The 17,381-nt window shown below is 39.0% G+C and overlaps 1 long non-coding RNA gene and 2 pseudogenes across 1 annotated transcript; all 3 read right to left on the bottom strand.

The window, feature by feature from the left end:
* Positions 1–5,734: 5,734 nt before the first annotated feature.
* Positions 5,735–15,125, bottom strand: LOC129533939 (uncharacterized). The gene is made up of 3 exons (XR_008680359.2): positions 14,617–15,125; positions 6,396–6,480; positions 5,735–5,876 (listed from the first exon to the last, which is right to left on the bottom strand). It is a non-coding gene; the product is annotated as an uncharacterized lncRNA (long non-coding RNA).
* LOC129533936 (ATP synthase subunit a-like) lies at positions 8,467–9,146 on the bottom strand (annotated as a pseudogene).
* Positions 9,406–10,085, bottom strand: LOC129533937 (cytochrome c oxidase subunit 2-like; annotated as a pseudogene).
* Positions 15,126–17,381: the final 2,256 nt, after the last annotated feature.

Below are 17,381 nucleotides of genomic sequence, written 5' to 3'. Positions count from 1 at the left end.
GAGAAAACGAACATCTCTGATTTAGGTAATGTCGGTTCAGAGATTGAGTTTACTACACGCTTCCTGACTGTTAAGTGATATATAGCTCACTTTTCAAACCTAAAATAAAATTTAAATCATAAAAAGGAGTAAAAGAGTTTTCTTACTTTTTTTTTTTTTTTTTTTTTTGAGACGGAGTTTCGCTCTGCTGCCCAGGCTAGAGTGCAGTGATGTGATCTCGGCTCACCGCAAGCTCCGCCTCTCGGGTTCAAGCCATTCTCCTGCCTCAGCCTCCTGGGTAGCTGGGACTACAGGCGCCGGCCACCAGGCCTGGCTAATATTTTGTATTTTTAGTAGAGACGGGGTTTCACCGTGTTAGCCAGGATGGTCTCGATCGCCTGACCTTGTGTTCCTCCTGCCTCAGCATCCCAAAGTGCTGGGATTACAGACGTTCCTTTTCTTTTAGTTTTAAATGGCTGAAAATATATTTAGTAATTGAAAGTTGCCTCAACACTTGTCATATGAATGATTTGGATCTTTTCTATTTTGCTTTGAGCTACGTGGCTAGGACTTTCTAGAGAGTTAAAAAATAATAATACTAGGGACTTAGATGAACTTTCACAGACTCATTTAATACAGTTTGTAGGACATTTGCAAATTCATAAGAGCAGGAAAAGAAATAGGGATCATTGTCACCATTATCACAAATAATTATCCTTATATGTGAACTTTGCATTGCATCTTTTTGTTTTCCCGATGTCCCTTGAGTGAAAGGGAAGGAGGATGTTGGTGTTTAATACAGAGCATACCTGTTTGAAAATTGAATGTCTAGAAGTGAAATCAGTTCACACATTATAAGGTGGGGCATGTAATCGAAAGTCTAAAAGTGGTGTATATCCCAATTATGTTTTTTGTTGGTGCTGTCTCTATGGAGTCCAGGTAACCTGATGTGAATATTCACAGATAACTAGGAAGCCTGGATCACAAGGTGGCACATAAAGAAAGGCTATAGTGTCACCAGTTACCTTCAAAGGATTTGGAAAATTGAGCCAAGAACAGTAACTTTTATTTGGGGCTTAAATAGAAGGTAAAGAGAAGGTGGTTAGGGCACATGAGGCAAAACTAATAATGGATTACTGACTGGACATGGTCTGGAGATTCCACAGTTAAGATCTGGGGAGTGCTTGCAGTGAGCCAAGATTGTGCCACTGCACTCCAACCTGGGCAACAGAGACTCCGTCTCAAAAAAAAAAAAAAAAAAAAAAAGATCTGGGGAGTAAATATGTATTGGAGAGTCTCAGATTTTCTGACAGGAAGATAGTATCCTTATAGAGTAGATGGAGAATAGCATCCCATAGCTTATTTAATAATAAAGTTTGTATATTGTTTCAATTATAAAGTGTGAATATTTGAAGTTTATAAAATGATATGGGAACCATGCAGATACATTAAAGGCAGTGTTCAGAACTTGTAGGAATTACACTAGGTTGCTAAGAAATAGATTAGTAGAGCTGGGATGAGACCTCAATAATTTTTATGTCTTTTGAAAGATTTTTTGCCATTGGCACCATTCTGCTATTCCGCATAGTACAGTCTAAAACATATACTTATGTTTTGCTACTTTGAGAGCTTTTGCTTTAATAATCTCAATAAAAACTTTGCATATATATGATTCACTTTTTTAAAAAAACTCTGTGTTTTGAAGGTTTTAGGTTTGCCATAAAATTTCAGTATTACAGGTGTTATAAAAATTTTCTTAAAATATCTGATTTTCTTCTCCTAATAATATCTTACAAAACTGACTAAAAATATGAGATTATATGCAGCAGTCCTCCCCCCATTCCTGTCTTCTTATGACATATTCTTTTGGACATGCCATATTCAATTTTAATTTTCAGAAAACACTTTGGCATAATAGAAAATGAAAAATCTAAATTCAGAGTCTTGGATTCTTGGCTCAGCTCCATCTTAACTTTTTATTTGATAATTAAGTATTGTAAGTATTTATGGCATACAATATGATGTTTAGATACATGTATCCATCGTGGAACATTTACATCAGGTGAATTAACATATCTTTCAACTCACGTATTTATCACTACTTTATGGTGAGAGTGCTTAAAATATACTCCACAATTTTGAAATACATAATACATTATTATTAACTATAATTACCGTATTGCTCAATAGATCACTAGGACTTATTTCTTCTATCTAGCTGAACCTTGTACCATTTAACAAATTAATCTTCTTTTTTCTGTCTATCCTGCCTCCTCCAGCCTCTGGTAACCATCATTCTACTCTTTACTTCTATGAGTCTGACATTTTTTACTTTTCACATGTAAGTGAGATCGTGATGTATTTGTCTTTCTGTACCTGACTTATTTCACTTTACATAAGATCCTCTAGATTTTTCTTTGTTTTCACAAATGACAGAATTTTATCCTTTTTAAAGGCTGAATAGTATTCCATTGTGTGTATACACTATAAATATGTGTATATAATTTTCTTTATCCATTCATCCCTTGATATGTGCTTAGATTGCTTCCATATCTTGGCTATTGTGAATAATGCTGCAATGAACATGGAAGTGTTGATATCTAGTCAACATACTGATTTTAACTCGTTTGAATATACACCCAGAAGTAGAATTTCTGGGTCATATAGTAATTATATATTTTTATTTTTGAGAAACCTCCCTTCTGTTTTCCATAATGGCTGCACTAATTTACATTCCCACCAACATTTTACAAGTGTTCTCTTTTCTTCAAATCCTCACCAACACTTGTCTTTCATTTTTTTTGTAATAGCCATTCTAAAATGAGTAAGGTGAAATCCCATTTTAATTTGCATTTCCCTAATCAATGGTGATATTGAACACCTTTTAATATCTCTTCTGGCCATTTGTATGTCTTCTTTGGAGAAATATCTGTCCAGGTCTTTTGCCCATTTTTTAACAGGGTTGTTTTATTGTTATTGAGTTGAATTCGTTGTATGTTTTGTGTATTAGCTCTTTATCAAACATATGATTTGCAAATATTTTTTCTCAGTCCGTGAGTTGTCACTCTTCACTCTGTTAATTGTTTTCTTTGCTGTATAGAAGCTCTTTAGTTTGATGTAATCTCATTTGTTGTATGTGCGTTTCGGTCATATCTAAGAAATCATTGCCCAAACCAATATCATGGATCGGCTTTGTCTTTTTATTAGCTGTTTAATCTCAGCTTCAGTTTCAAATTTAAGAAATGAAAAGCCTAACTGAAATGATCTCAAATATTTCTTACAACACTGAGATTCTTTGATTCTACAAATGTACTTTTTTATCAAAGAATATCTTCTCTTTTGGTAACTTGCATGAAGTGGTTAGGTATAAGTTCACTCTTTTTAGCTGAAATGTCATATTGAGTTTAGGTGTCTTAGACAACCACCCAATTGTTCCGTTTAGATGTTGTAGTGACAGATTTCTGGCAAACTGTTTAGTATGGGGTTTGTTATTACCCCATGAACACTCAGATCGTTAGACATTTTGATGACTGGCAAGTTTGACTCCGGGGGTATAATTGAATTTTCAGTGAGCACTGTCAAAATAAGTGTCTAACCACACCCTACAGTAGATTAACTGTTAAATTTTCAACAGTATCTTTTAAGCTTTTAAGTAAATAAAACAGAAAAGTCTTAGCCCTTTATTTAAATAGCTTTAAGATTTCAAATAGCTTGCTTTATTTAATGAAAGCTTCAGCAACTTGAAATGACTCGTACTTATCCTTTACCATCTACCAAAATGTTATTTCTTCCAGCTTTAACACTCTCTATAACCGAGATTGGAAGTTAAAATGAGATAAAAACCAGTGAGTCAAAGTGAAGCTAAGTCTTTAGAATAGCTTTTTCTCCTTTCTGTCAGCTGAACATGTGAATAATCACATGGAACCTAAGGGTATATAACCCGTATCACAGTGAATAATGAATGATTTAGTTCCAATTAAGAAGTTTCCTTTTTAAAAAGAACAAATGTAATGGCCCTCATGCATAAATTAAAGTTAGTTTGAAAACATGGTTTTGTTAAACAAATTTAAACCACTTTTCCTTCACTTCTGAGGAGTTCCTGATATTGCCTGGCCTTCCAGCTTTTAGAGCTTGCAACTTCCTCTTGATGTAGTCAACCATGAAATCTGCAACTGACGGATTCAAGTTAGGATTTTGTTGTTGTTGTTGTGCTCGGTCTTATAATTACCTAAGATATATCTCTGGAAGTTTTCAGTATAAAATCCACAAGGTTTGAAGAACTCATTCTATTTTGCCTATTATTTAAAAATACCCTGGGTACCAAACATGCTCAAGTGAATGAATGGTGTCCAGGACAAAACCCAGCAGGTGTCCAGGCAATGGCCTCCCACCAGAGATCTTGTCAGCATGCCGCTCTGAGCACTGTGTGCCTTAGTGTCTTTCTGTCCTGGTTTCAATAAGTCTTTCTCCGTAATGTCAGTTTTTATACTTTTTGACCTAGTAGGACATCATGTGATGAATTTTCATGTGATATGAATTCAGCCTAGGTGTGTCTTAGGATTGGTTTAGAGGGAAGACTGAAGCAGGTGAAATGGCAACCCCTTGAATACACATCCATAATAAATTGAAAAATATTCTGCATGACTTAATGATATCTTTTAAAATGGGAAACAAAATCTTTCTTGTTCATTAGAATCATTACATCAACTAAAGTCATTATAACTAAAATCATCATTACATCAACTAAAATACAAAATACAGAATCTGATCTTCAGCAGATGTTGGCATTTCTTTAAGTACATGTCTTCACTTCCTCAGTGCACTAACAGAGACTCAAGAATGATAAAGGGAAAGAAAGGCAAAATTAAGAAAAAGGGAGGCATTTTGTAATTGATGTCGGATACACTGGATGGACTATCCATTTGATACACCTCATTGATAGAATAGGAAACTTCAGATTTCACAAAGGCAAATCATGTTTCATGAGAAAAAGCAACAGAAAAACATTGATAATCAAAATATTGTAGTGTTTTATGAAGAACTGTATTGTAGCTTGAATCTTTAATTAAATAAATGTTTTCTTTTGTATGTACAATAGAATTCAGCCTTTCCTAACTCATGACAGCAATGGGCTGAAGACACTGCTGGGCCCATCCTGCCACCTGCTGGGAGGACTTGTGCCCTCAAAAGCCTTGGTTTGGAAGGATGGTTGGAAAATAGCTTTACACACCCACCCTTTACTGTGTTTTTATTCACAAAGCCTTAATATACCACCGTACTTCATGTAGTTGATTTTTCATATCTCTGATAAGTTTTTAAATGTCAGTATTCCTACTAAAGTCTCTCTCTCTGTCCTATGTTCTATGTTCTAGGGTGTATAAAGAAAGGGCTTCAGCAGAAACAGAGGCTGAAGCCTGCGTGCTGGGGGCCGAGAGGCCAGAGGAGAATGTGATGAGACATAGAATTGGTAGTGCAGGAAGTTGGAAGATCAAGTGCCGTGATGTTGGTGCTGGCTGCTTGTGTTAAACTGCCTAGGTTTTAATCTACGGTAATTTTCGCCCACCTGTGGGGCTCCCCTGGTGCCCCAGCCATGATGGGGTAACTGAACTGCCACTGGGGCCAAGCTGCCAGCGGCCCAGGATCTGGCACTTGGAAGAGTTCTCAGAAGCACCCCTGGATCAAATGAGGAGAAACAGACTTCAGCCATACCTATTCCCATTATATTTAAAAAAGTGAATATTCTCAGGGATTTCCACATTTTTAAAAACTTCTTTTAATTGAAACATTTAAAATAAAATACCGTTGAGGTAACAACCAAGTTACAGTTCTTCCAGCAGCACCCAGCCAGCGAGAGCCCTCAGATTTTAGAATTTTAGAAGAGAAGATTGTGGCCATGTCTGGAATTCAAAGAAGAACCAGTGAGAAGAGCTTGATAGAACTGATGGATGCTAAAACATCTAATATTAAAATAGAAGGGCAACCTTAAACGATAATATAAAATTATAATATTAATGGTAATTAAGGAAGCCATTAATGTTGAATTATGTATGTGTATGTTAAACATATACATAAAATATCATGAACATTATATTGTCTGTGCTGGTTTCATTAATGCTAAATTATAAAATAATTATTAAACTGAATAACATTTAATAATATAAAATTATAAATTGCTATTGTTGAATAGAACTTTAAGGTTGAATAAAAGGAATATATTATTACTAATATGTTAGATTTGATAACATATGAAATTTAAACATTTTAATAAAATGCTAAGTTTCCCAGTAGTATTTGTATGAAGTTATTTGAGGTACCGTTTGTTCAACAAAGAATGTGACCACTACCACCACCCCATCATACTCCTTCACTCATAAGACCAACCCCACTTCCATTGCTAATCCCACTAATACACTCACCAAGACTTCAATTCCTGACCCCCGTGTCTCAGGATACTCCTCAATAGCCATTGCTGTAGTATATCCAAAAACAACCATTATACACCTAGATAAATTTAAAAAACCATTAAACCCATATAACCTCCCCCATAATTCAGAATAATAACACACCCAACTACACCACTAATAATCAATATGATTAGTTCTGTGGCCTATGATCAGGGAGATTTGAAGGGTGATTAGTACAGACAGGTAAAGTTTTTTTCCGTAAGGGGGGCTTGCTAGATAAGTGGCATTGACTCGCTATGATCATAAGAGGTAGAAGTCAGGCTGTTAGTATTAGAAGGGGTGTCATCAGGGGGTCAGAGGAGAAAGACAGAGAGTAGCTAAATAGATTGTCGTTGGCTTGGTTGAAAAATAACAGTGGGATAGAGCTGATAATTAGGCTGTGAGTGGTTATGTTAATTCAAATTATATGGTTTTTAGAGAGTCACGTTGTTGGAAGTAGTATGATTGTAGGGATAGTTAATTTTAACATTGGAGTAAGTTTAAGTTATGTACGTAATCTAGACCGTATCTGTTAGAAATTGAGACTAGTAGGGTGAGGCCCACTGCTGCTTCACAGGCAGCAAAGACTAATATGGTGATAGGTATGATGTTAATTAAGGGAGAGTGTGTGTTTAGGGTTATGAGGGTGTTTACGATGAACAGAGATAATATTATCCCCTCTAGGCATAATAGGGAGGACGTTAGGTGTGAGCGATAGATTAGTATTCCTAACAGTGAGGTAGTAAATGCTAATGTAATGTTTATGTAGATGAGGGGCATTTTGTAAGTATGACTATCATAATCTAATAAGTCAAAATCATTGTTTTTGTTTATTAAACTACTTACCAATTTGACTCAGTCTAACCTTTTCTGGGATCGTTCATAAGTCAAATTTAGGATTAAGATAGTAACTAATATGAGTGATGATACAACTGTTAGTGGTAGATTGGTTGTTTGGAGGGCTCACGGTAGGGGTAGTAATAGGGCAATTTCTAGGTCAAATAATAAAAAGGTGATAGCAATCGAAGAATTTTATGGAGAAGGGAATGCGAGCAGAGGATAGTGGGTCAAACCCACATTCATAAGGGTTAGACTTTTCTATGTAGATATTAAGTTGTGGTAATCAAAATGTGATGGTTATTAGTAATGGGGCCAGGAGGGTGTTGACTGTTAGGGCTAGTGCCAGGTTTATTACTCTTTTTCGAGTGTTATCGAAACTAGTTAATTGGAAGTCAGTGGTACTGTCTATACTAAAAGAGTAAGATCCTCACCAGTAGATAGGGACATATAGGAATAGTCAAACTACATCTACAAAGTGTCAGTATCAAGCGGTGGCTTCGAAGCCGAAGTGGTACTTGGATGTAAAATGATATAATAGTTGGCGGATAAGGCAAACAGTAAGGAATGTTGAACCAATGATGACGGGGAGCCCGTGGAAGCCCGTAGCTACAAAACATGTTGAACCATAAGATACCATCGGCGATAGTAAAGGAGGCTTCAAAGTATTCTGAAACTTGTAGGAGGGTGAAGTAGATGTCTAGTAAGATTGTGATAAGTAGTGCTTGAATTGCTTGATTACAATTGTTCTCTATTAGGCTATAGTGAGCTCAAGTAATTGAAACTCCCGATGCGAGTAGTACAGACGTGTTTAGGAGTGGGACTTCTAGGGGGTTGAGTGGAGTGATGCCTGTTGGGGGTCAGTGTCCTCCTAGTTGAGGGGTAGGGGCTAGGCTGGAGTGGTAGAATGCTCAGAAGAATACAGCGAAGAAAAAGACTTCTGAGATGATGAATAAAATTATTCCATACCGAAAGACTTTTTGGATGGGTACCGTGTGGTGGCCTTGGTATGTACCTTCTCGTACAACATCACATCATCATTGGTATATGGTTAGTGCATTGGTCAGTAGGCCTAGTGTTAGTAGGGTGGTAGAGTAAAAGTGGAATCATATAGCTAGGCCGGATGTCATTAGGAGGGCTGAAAGGGCCCCTGTTAGAGGTCATGGGCTGGGTTTTACTACGTGATAGGAATGTGATTGGTGAGTCATTATGTATTGTCATGTAGGTAGAGGCTCACTAGGAGTGTAAAAACATAGGCTTGAATCAGGGCGACAGCGATTTCGAGAATCGTCAGTACACTCAAAATTGTGAAGGTGATTGAGGTTCTGGGGAGGTTGATAGTTGATAGCGCTAGTGTGGCGCTTCCGATTAAGTGTATGAGCAGATGGCCTGCCATAATATTAGCAGTTAGGGGCATGACTAGGGCTATTGGTTGGATAAATAGGCTGATGGTTTGGATAATAATTAGTATGGGAATGAGGGGTGATGGTGTGCGTTGTGGCAAGAGATGGGCTAAGGTATTTTTGGTTTTAAAGCAGAAGCCTGTAATTACTGCACCTGCTCATAGGGGGATTGCCATGGCCAGGTTTATAGATAGTTGGGTAGTTGGTGTGAATGAGTGGGGCAAGAGCCCGAGGAGATTGGTTGTAGCAATGAAGATAATTAGGGATATTAGCATGAGGGATCAGGTTCGTCCTTTAATGTTATTTATTGTTATTATTTGTTTTACGGTGAGTTGAATTAGTCACTGTTGAGTGGTAATTAATCGGTTGTTGATAAGGTGTTTGGAAGCTGGAATCAGCATGGGGAGAAATAGAATGATCGGCACTGCAGCTGGCAGGCCTAGAATTGTGGGGGCAATGAATGAATAAACAGATTTTCGTTCATTTTGACTCTCAAGGATTATTGTGGTTTTGCATGTTAATAATTTTTAGTGAGGTAGGCAGATGGTAGTTTGTGTTTAGTACTTTTAGTTGAATGATGAGGAATAATGTGAGGAGTATTGATGTGATGATAGTGGGTCATATGGTGGTGTCTAGTTGAGGCATTTCACTGTAAAGAGATAGCGATTCTCTTAGTCTTTAACTTAAAAGGTTAATGCTGGGTCAGCTCTACAGTGAACCTTATTAAGAGAGTGGGCGGTAGCCTATAAAGTGGATACAGGTCCTATTTCGAAGATTTTTAGCGGGATTAGTTCTAGAATGATGGTTATGAAGCCATGGTCAGCTCTGCAGATTTCTGAGCATTGACCGTAGTATACTCCTGGTCGTATGGCGGTGAATGTGGTTTGGTTTAGGCGTCCGGGGATTACATCTGTTTTTAAGCCTAATGTGGGGACAGTTCATGAGTGTAGGACGTCTTGTGATGTAATTATTATATGAACAGGGGCTTCAATTGGAAGGACTACTCGATTATCAGCTTTAAGAAGTCGAAGGTCACCTGGGTCTAAGAATAGTGGTGGAAGTATATAGGAGTTGAAAATTAATCCTCCATAATCGGTGTATTCATAGGTTCAGTATCATTGGTGTCCGATTGATTTAATGGTAAAAGAAGGGTCATTGATTTCATCTGTTATGTACAGGATACGTAGGGATGGAAGGGCAATTAGGACTAGGATAATGGAAGGTAGAATCATTCAAACAGTTTCTATTTCTTGGGCGTCTGTGATGTTAGTGTCAGTTTTGTTGTAATTGTTAGGAAGAGGGCGTATAAAACTAGAAAGCTGATAAGAAAGATGATTATGAGGGCGTGATCATGGAAGGCGATTAGCTCTTCTATGATAGGGGATGTGGTGTCTTGAAGACCTAGCTGGGCTGTGTGTGCCATTAAGATATATGGGGTTTAACCTGTAACTTAACTTTGACAAAGTTATGAAATAGTTTTTCTAATATCTTGTTGAAAAAGTCATAGGGGTTATGAGGCTGGCTTGAAACCAGCCTTAGGAGGTTCAATTCCTTCCTTTTTTTGTCTAGGTTTTATGTAGACTGGTTCTTTAAATGTATGGTAGGGTGGAGGGCATCCCTACAGCCACTCTAGGTTAGTGGAAGGTTGCTCAATTATTAGGACTTTTCGCTTTGAAGCAAAGGTCTCTCAGGTTATGAAAATTATTAGCATTACTCCTTTTAGGGAGATGAATGAGCCTACAGATGATAAAATATTTCATGTGGTATATGCATCGGGGTAGTTGGAATAACATCGGGACATCTCAGATAGGCCGAGAAAGTGCTGCGGGAAGAAGGTTAGATTTACACCTACAAATATGATGGCAAAGTGAATTTTGGCATAAGCTTAGCCGAGCGTGTAGCCTGAGAATAAGGGAAATCAGTGGATGAAGCCCCCCATGATGGTGAACACAGCTCCTATTGATAGAACGTAGTGAGTGGGCCACAACATAATATGTATCATGTAGTACGATGTCTAATGATGAGTTTGCTAGTACAATGCCGGTTAGGCCGCCCACTGTAAAAAGGAAGATGAATCCTAGGGCTCAGAGTACTGCGGTGGACCATTTGGTGTTACCCCCATGGAGCGTAGCAAGTCAGCTAAATACTTTGACACCAGTGGGGATGGCAATAATTATAGTGACAGAGGTAAAGTAAACTTGTGTGTCTACATCTATCCCTACTGTGAATATATGATGGGCTCATACAATAAACCCTAGGAAGCCAATTGATATTATAGCCCAGACCATACCTATGTACCCGAATGGTTCTTTCTTTCCGGAATAATATGTTACGATGTGAGAAATTATTCCAAAGCCTGGTAGGATGAGAATATAGACTTCGGGGTGACCAAAGAATCAAAATAGGTGTTGTTATAGGATAGGGTCCCCTCCTCCGGCCAGGTCAAAAAGGTAATATTAAGGTTGTGGTCTGTTAGCAGTATAGTAGTGCCAGCGGCCAAGACTGGAAGGGAGAGGAGGAGTAGGACTGCCGTGATTAGGACAGATCAGACAAAGAGGGGCGTTTGGTATCGAGATATGGCAGGGGGTTTTATGTTAATAATTGTGGTGATGAAATTAAAAGCTCCTAGAATAGAGGAGACACCTGCTAGATGAAGGGAGAAAATGGTTAGGTCTACAGAGGCCCCTGGATGGGAATAGTTTCCTGCCAAAGGAGGGTAAACCGTTCAACCTGTTCCGGCACCGGCTTCTATCATAGCAGATGCAAGCAGTAGTAGAAAGGGGTGGGGAAGGAACCAGAAGCTTATGTTATTTACGCAGGGAAATGCCATGTCAGGGGCGCCAATGATCAGGGGGACCAGTCAATTGCCAAAACCTCCAATTATGATAGACATTACTGTGAAAAAGATTATGACGAATGTGTGGGCTGTGACGATGACGTTGTAGATGTGGTCGTTACCTAGAAGGTTGCCAGGTTGACCTAGTTCAGTCTGAATAAGGAGGCTTAAGGCTGTGCCCAAGACTCCAGCTCATGCACCAAACAATAAATATAGTGTTCCGATATCTTTATGATTTGTTGAGAATAGTCAGCGGTTGGCGAACATTAGTGGGTAAGATGGCTGAGCAAAGCATTAGACTGTAAATCTAAAAACTCTCTTTTTACCAGCCCTGAGGTGCCTTTCATGCTGAATTGCAAATTCAAAGAAGCAGCTTCAGTCCTGACTGGGCTTCTCCCGCCTTTTTTCCCTTGCGGCGGGAGAAGTAGATTGAAGCCAGTTGATTAAGGTATTTAGCTGTTAACTAAATTTTTGTGGGTTTAAGTCCCATTGATCTAGCAAGGGCTTAGCTTAATTAAAGTGGCTGATTTGCGTTCAGTAGATGCAAAGTAGGGTTTTGCAGTCCTTGGGTGCTGCAGAAATTAAGTATTATTAACTTACTAAGGGCTTTGAAGGCTCTTAGTCTGCGTTTAACATAAATTTCTATGAGGTGGGTAGTGTAAGTGGAGAGATTGGTAGGAGGAGGGTGGAAAGGACAGTGAGTGTGGGGAAGAGTGGTGTGGATTTTGTATTTTCAAATTGTCATTTTATTTTTACGTTGTTGGATATGGGGAATAGTGTAATTGAAGCAGAGTAGATTAAGCGTATGTAAAAATATAGGTTAAGGAGGGTAATAATGGCTATGGTAGTGGGGATAATGAGGTTGTTATTTTTTGTGAATTCATCAATGATAATTCATTTGGGTAGAAAGCCAGTTAGTGGGGGAAGGCCTCCTAGTGATAGTAGGGTAGATGGGATTAGGGGTATTAGTCAGGTTAGTTTATTTCAGGTGCAGGACAGTAGTAGGGTTGTAGTGCTAGAGTTCAAGTTGAGTACCAGGAATGTGGTGGTTGTTAGAATGATATAGATGATTAGGTTGAAAATGGTGATATTTGGGTTGTATGCTAGTACTGCTATTATTCAGCCTATATGGGTGATTGAGGAGTATGCTAGGATTTTACATAGTTGGGTTTGGTTCAGTCCACCCCAGCTACCCACTATAATGGATAAGATTGAAAGGGTAAGGAGAATGTTTATTAATGGGGAGATTTGATATATAATTGAAATAGGGTCTAATTTTTGTCATGTGAGGAGAAGTAGGCTGGATATTAGAGGGGTTCCTTGAGTGACTTCTGGGACTCAGAAACGGAAAGGGGCTATTCCTAGTTTTATTACTAGGGCTGTTGTGATTATTAATGATGAGTATTGGTTGGTGGTGTTGGTTGTGGTTCATTGTCTGGAGAGTACATTGTTGGAGAGGATAGCTATTATGAGGATTATAGATGCGGTTGCTTATGTGAGAAAGTATTTGGTAGTGGTTTCTGTAGAGCGGGGGTTTATTTTTTTAATTAAAATTGGGATAAAAGCTAGTATGTTTATTTTCAATCCTGTCCAGGTAAAAAATCAGTGCAAGCTTAATGTTGCAATGAGTGTACCTGTGAAAACGGTGGAGTAGATGACAGGTTGGGCCAGTGGATTGATTAGTACAGGAAGGATATAACCAACATTTTCTGGGTATGGGCCCAATAGCTTATTTAGCTGACCTTACTCCAGGATAGGGTGTGACACGTGGCACGGAGAATTTTGGATTCTCAGGGATGGGTTCAATTCCTATGGTCCTAGAAATAAGAGGATTCAAACCTCTATTATTTATTCTATCAAAGTAACTCTTTTGTCAGACATATTTCTTAAGTTTAGGGGGGAATGTTGGAAATTGTAGCGGGTATTGAGATGTATCATATAAGTAGTGCTAGTGTAAATGGTAAGAAATTTTTTCATAAGAGATACATGAGTTGATCGTAGCAGAATCGGGAGTATGCTGTTCGGATTCATAAAAATAGAGAGGTTAGGAATAGGGTTTTAATGGTGAAGCATACTGTGTAGAGTTCTGGTAGGTGAATATTATATATTGTACCTAGGAAGATTATGACAGTTAGGGCATTTATTATAATGATATTTATGTATTCGGCTATAAAGAATAGGGCGAATGGGCCTGCAGCATATTCAGTGTTGAAGCCTGAGACTAGTTCTGATTCTCCTTCGGTAAGGTCAAAAGCAGCTCGATTGGTTTCTGCTAGTGTAGAAAAAAATCATATTATAGCTAGGGGTCATGATGGTAGGAGTAGTCAGAGGTGTTCTTGTGTTCTAATGAGGGTGCAGAGATTGAATGGGCCGCTTATTAGTAGGATCGATAATAGGATGATAGCTAGGGTAACTTCGTATGAAATTGTTTGGGCGACTGCTCCTAATGCACCCATCAGGGCATAGTTTGAGTTTGATGCTCATCCTGATCATAGGACAGAGTAGACAGCTAGGCTGGATGTAGCCAGAATGAATAGAAGGCCTAAGTTAAGATTAACTAGGGGGTTAGGTATAGGGAGGGGAGTTCATAGTAGAAGGGCAATAGAGAGGGCTAAGGTTGGGGCAGTGATGTAGAGGGTAACAGTTGACGTTGAGGGTTTTAAGGATTCTTTGGTAAAGAGTTTTATGGCATAGGCAAAAGGTTGTAATAGTCCATAGGGGCCTACAATATTGGGCCCTTTGCGTAGTTGCATGTAGCCTGGGATTTTTCATTCAGTTAGCATGAGGAATGCCATGGTGATTAGGATGGGTACAATAAGAAGTAGAAGGTTAGTTATGGACATGTTGTTAAGAAGAGGGGTTGAACCTCTGGTTGTAAAGTTTTAAATTTTATGCAATTGCTGGGCTCTGCCATCCTAACAAACCCTGTTCTTGGGTGGGTGTGGGTACAGTATAATGTTGAGATAATACCATCTATGGGGGAGGGGCACTTTATGAAGTGGGCCCCATTTCTCTTATCCTTTCGTACTGGAAGAAATGTAGAATAGATAGAAACCGACCTGGATTACTCCGGTCTGAACTCAGATCACATAGGACTCTAATCGTTGAACAAACGAACCTTTAATAGCGGCTGCACCATTGGGATGTCCTCATCCAACATCGAGGTCGTAAATGCTACTGTCGTTATGGACCCTAGAATAGGATTGCACTGTTATCACTAGGGTAACTTGTTCCGTTGGTCAAATTATTGGGTCAATTGTATGTGGATATTCGCCTTGACTGGTATAGTCTCAGCATATGTTGCTCGGAGGTTGGGTTATACTCCGAGGTCGCCCCAACCGAAATTTTTCACGCAGGTCTGGTAGTTTAGGGCCTGCGGGCCTATTTGGTCTTGTTTGCATTCGTAAATTAAAGCTCCTTAGGGTCTTCTCGTCTTGTTGTATTATGTCCGCCTCTTCAAGGGCAGGTCAATTTCACTGGTTGAAAGTAAGAGACAGCTGAACCCTCGTGGAGCCATTCATACAAGTCCCTATTTAAGGAACAAGTGATTATGCTACCTTTACACGGTTAGGGTACCGCGGCCGTTAAACATATGTCACTGGGCAGGTGGTGCCTCTAGTACTGGTAATGCTAGAGGTGATGTTTTTGATAAACAGGAGGGGTAAGATTCGCTGAGTTCCTTTTACTTTTTTTAACCTTTCCTTGTAAGCATGCCTGTGTTGGGTTAACAGTGTGGGTAATAATGGTTTTATTGATTATTTATAGATATTGGGCTGTTAATTGTCAGTGAAGTATTTTGGTCTGATGTAGGCTTACGCGGAGGAGAATGTTTTCATGTCACTTATACTAACATTATTTCTTCTATGAAGTGATAGATTGGTCCAATGTGATGTGAGGAGTTCAGTTATGTGTTTGGGATTTTTTGGGTGGTTGGGCGTCGAGCTTGAACGCCTTCTTAATTGATGGCTTCTTCTAGGCCAACTTTGGAAGTTATATTTTTTACTCTCTCTACAAGGTTTTTTCCTAGTGTCTAAAGAGCTGTCCCTCTTTAGACTAACAGTTAAATTTACAAAGGGATTAGGTGGTTCTGTAGATAAATTTAAAGTTGAACTAAGATTCTATCTTGGACAACCAGCTATCACCAGGCTCGGTAGGCTTGTCACCTCTACCTATGAATCTTCCCACCATTTTGCTACATAGATGGGTGTGCTCTTTCAGCTGTTCTTAGGTAGCTCATCTGGTTTCGGGGGTCTTGGCTTTGGTTCTCTTTGTAAAGTTATTTCTAGTTAATTCATTATTCAGAAGGTATAGGGGTTTTTCCTTGCTATTTTATGCTTGGTTATGTTTTTTCATCTTTCCATCGCGGTATTATGTCTATTGCGCCGAGATACCATTTCTATCGCCTATACTTTATTTGGGTAAATGTTTTAGTTGAGGTTATTTGGTAGTAGAATTAGTTGGGTTTGGGGCTAGAATTAGCTCAGGGTGGTCAAATTAAATTGAAATCTCCCAGGTGTAAGCAGGGTGCTTTATGTTAAGCTACACCTTGGTTTATCCAAGTGCACTTTCCAGTACACTTACCATGTTACGACTTATCTCCTCTATATAAATGCATAGGGGTTTTAGTTAGATAGTCCTTGAAATATACTTGAGGAGGGTGATGGGTGGTGTGTGCGTGCTTTATGGCCCTATTCAATTAAGCACTCTGTTCTTAATGTACTACTAAATCCTCCTTGGACCCTCAGGTTTCATAAGGGTTATCGTAGAATTTTCTGGGGTAGAAAATGTAGCCCATTTCTTGCCACCTCATAGGCTACACCTTGACCTAACGTTTTTATGTAGATACTTGTGCTTACTTTGTGGTCTTTGTCAGGGTTTGCTGAAGATGGCGGTATATAGGCTGAGCAAGAGGTGGTGAGGTGAATCGGGGTTTATCGATTATAGAACAGGCTCCTCTAGAGGGATGTGAAGCACCGCCAGGTCCTTTGAGTTTTAAGCTGTTGCTCCTAGTGTTCTGGCGAGCAGTTTTGTTGATTTAACTGTTGAAGTTTAGGGCTGAGCATAGTGGGGTATCTAATCCCAGTTTGAATCTTCGCTATTGTGTATTCAGAAATATTAAAGCCACTTGCGTAGTTTGTTTTATATCAACTAGGGTTTTCTACAACTTAGGTGAAATTTAGCTTTATTGAGGGATAATCTAAAACATTCTTTACGCCAGTCTCTATTAGCTTGGGGTTGTCGTATGACCGTGGTGGCTGGCATGAAATTAACCAACCCTAAAGTTAGTATAGCTCAGTTAAACTTTCGTTTATTGCTAAAGGTTTATCACTGCTGTCTCCCGTGGGGGTGTGGCTAGGCAAAGTGTTTTGAGCTGCACTAATGCGTGCTTGATACTTACTCCTTTTGATTGTAGTGATTTAGAGGGTTATTTCACCAGGGTGGCGATGTTTGCTTGTGTAATCTTACTAAGAGTTAATAGAAAGTCTAGGACCAAACCTATTTGTCTATGGGGCAGTGTAGGCCCATCTAGATATTTTCAGTGTCTTGCTTTGGGTCATTAAGCTACATAGACTGTGTGATTGCACAGTGTAAGCAAGGCTAGGGGATGGGCATACAAGCAATGGGTGGGGGGGGAAGCCTTGCCTTTGGGGTTGGGTTAGTTTAGGGTGTTGGTTTAGTAGTGGTCGGGCATGCGTTGAATGGGATGGCTGAAAAAGGGGTAACTAAATTTGTAGAGTCTGTGAAGTGAGGCTAAGAGGGAAAAAGACGTGTTAGTTGAGGGGTGACTGTTAAAAATGCGTACAGCCTAAAGATAAAAATTTGGGCTCTGGTTGAGTTGGATTAAGGCTTTTTGTTTTTGGGGTTTGGCAAAGATGTCTTTTC

The sequence above is a fragment of the Gorilla gorilla genome, chromosome 4, assembly GCF_029281585.2.
Source record: "Gorilla gorilla gorilla isolate KB3781 chromosome 4, NHGRI_mGorGor1-v2.1_pri, whole genome shotgun sequence".
In the NCBI taxonomy this organism is placed as follows: Eukaryota; Metazoa; Chordata; class Mammalia; order Primates; family Hominidae; genus Gorilla; species Gorilla gorilla.
The sequence above is the reverse complement of the archived record's forward strand: the minus strand, read 5'-3'. Positions and strand labels throughout refer to the sequence as shown.